Raw genomic sequence first — 2,266 nt, 5'->3', positions numbered from 1 at the left:
AAACCACTCCTTAAAAATATCCCACTTACCTTGAAAGCCCTATTAGGGTCACCATAAGTTGGTTCTGAATTGACAACACAGAACGCACAACTTCTCTGCAGTTACAGTACTAGGTGCACACCTGAGCAGTCAGGCAAGTCTTGTAATGTGACCAGCACCTCATTAGTTGGTGACACTTTGCAGAAGCCTTTGTGCCGCAGGTTGGAAGACCAGCCATTGTAAGATTGAATCCACGCGACGGAGTGAGCCCGTCGCTTGTCCCAGCTCCCGACAACCTAGCAGTTCGAAAGCATGCAAAAATGCGAGTAGATAAATAGGTACTTCCTCAGTGGGAAGGTAAACAGCATTCCGTGTCTAGCCGCACTGGCCACGTGACCACGGTAACTGTCTACAGACAAACGCTGGCTCTGCGGCTTGGAGACGGGGATGAGCACTGTGCCCTAGAGTCGGACACGACTGGACAAAATTGTCAAGGGGAACCTTTGTCTTTACCTTATGGATTTAAATTGCTGCCTGCATAAATCTTCAAAAGAATTCTACCCTCTGGTTTTCTTATTTCCTAGATTTGAATGTGTAAATAAGGCAGCAAACTGGCATATTCATTTCTAGTATGTTCTCATCCACAATCTGGTCTGGGACGCCCTGAAAACATCTCTCGGTTTATGGGAAGATGTGATTTCAGCTTTTATTCCATTTCCCTCTTGCTTGCTTTTGAGTTTGATTCCCTTAAATAAAGATACATGTCAAATACCAATCATGGCAGTGCCCCAAATTTATCCAATAGCTTTGCTGCAATGGATTAAACTGTGCAGAATTTTTCCACTTTGGGAAGTTAAAATATAATCTCATCTTATTTCTGATAGGCTTATTGCGAAAGAAACGGAATTGCCACTCATACCTTCTCACCTACGCTGCAGCAATGAATAATAAAAAGGCTTCAGGGCTCTCGTTTCCAAAGTTTTTTTGCTTGACACACATAGCAAAGTGCCAATGGCTTCTTCTTGAGTCATCGTGAGCCTTTGTGGGCAAAGAAAAGGGTTCTTTTAATCAGAAGATAACCAGATTAATAGCCCATTCGGCTTTCTTGTTAAAAGAAATGTGCCAGCAAATTTCTTCAATGATACGCACGTTGAGCATCCAGAGGGGGGGATCTTTCATTTGTTGAGGACAAGGAGCGATGCCCGTGGTGGGTAGCAACTACCCTTTTTCTCTGATTCTGCCACCCCCTTCATTGATACTTTCTTTCTCTCCTTAGGTAAGGCACAGATCTTTCTTGCCAGGGGTTCAAACATAACTTTTTTGCAGACAGTTTATTTATTAATTATAATGATTTACACATGGTATATCTGTCCACAGAACCCACAAACTCATGCGCAATGAAATGTATATCCATAGATTTAATGGTTTAATGACTGATTTCATTCCGTCTGTTCATGTCTGATGATGTGGGTGTGTCTGTGGAAGCATATATTAAAACATAATGGTTTGTTTTTAAGTTGCCACAACATTTTTGTCTTGTTTTGTTTAGCTTCTTTGGATTTTTGCCTGACCTGCTGGCACAGACGAACACGGCTAGTTCTTCCGAAACGACACTTTTTAAAAGGTGATTTATTTTTTTAAAGGCAAGGCAGAAGGAACTGTGAAGGGGGTGCTCCGGCTGTCCCTGGTGGGCGGTCTGCTCTGGCCCCACACAGCCCAGTAGACTTCAGGGAGACCCGAAGAAGGCCGAGGCGCGAGGGTGAGAAGAAGACAGCTGAAGCTGGTGGTCTGCTACTGCAGGATGAGGCCAGGCCAAGTTGGTGGGACCCAGGCTTAAAGAAGGGAGGGGGGAAACAGGCTCAGAGGCTGCAAAAGAACTGGTCCCCATCTTTTGTGCCCACTTGGGGAAGTCCAGCCACTGGAGGTCTCCTGGCGTGGAGAACGGTTGCAGTACCAGCCTGCTCTTCACCAACTCTGCCAAAACTCTAGAAACTGTGATGACTTGCTGGGCACCCCAGCCCAACCCTGATGCAGGGGAGGCACCAGCAACGGAAGTGGCAGAGGGAGCGCTGGAATCAGGACCAGCTCGGGGAGGGGGGGCACGAGAGCCTTCAATGGGTCCTCAATACTGGCCCTTTTCTAAGGGTGTCAGTGGGGAAAACTAGATCGCAACTACAGCCTGTAGCCCAGTGACAGGAACTTGGGCCCAGTTTGGGATTGGAAGCAGCAGGTGGCTAGTGGAGTTAACTATGGAATGGGTAGAACCAGGCACCCAGCCCTTGGGACT

At 46.6% G+C, this 2,266-nt stretch overlaps 1 long non-coding RNA gene across 1 annotated transcript; it reads left to right on the top strand.

Moving 5' to 3' along the window:
• Positions 1-1,147: 1,147 nt before the first annotated feature.
• LOC144584496 (uncharacterized) lies at positions 1,148-1,727 on the top strand. Its single transcript, XR_013538777.1, has 2 exons — positions 1,148-1,186; positions 1,529-1,727. It is a non-coding gene; the product is annotated as an uncharacterized LOC144584496 (long non-coding RNA).
• Positions 1,728-2,266: the final 539 nt, after the last annotated feature.

Source organism: Pogona vitticeps, chromosome 11 (genome assembly GCF_051106095.1).
Source record: "Pogona vitticeps strain Pit_001003342236 chromosome 11, PviZW2.1, whole genome shotgun sequence".
NCBI lineage: Eukaryota > Metazoa > Chordata > Lepidosauria > Squamata > Agamidae > Pogona > Pogona vitticeps.
Note: the sequence above shows the minus strand (reverse complement) of the source record. Positions and strands in the feature narration are given on the sequence as shown.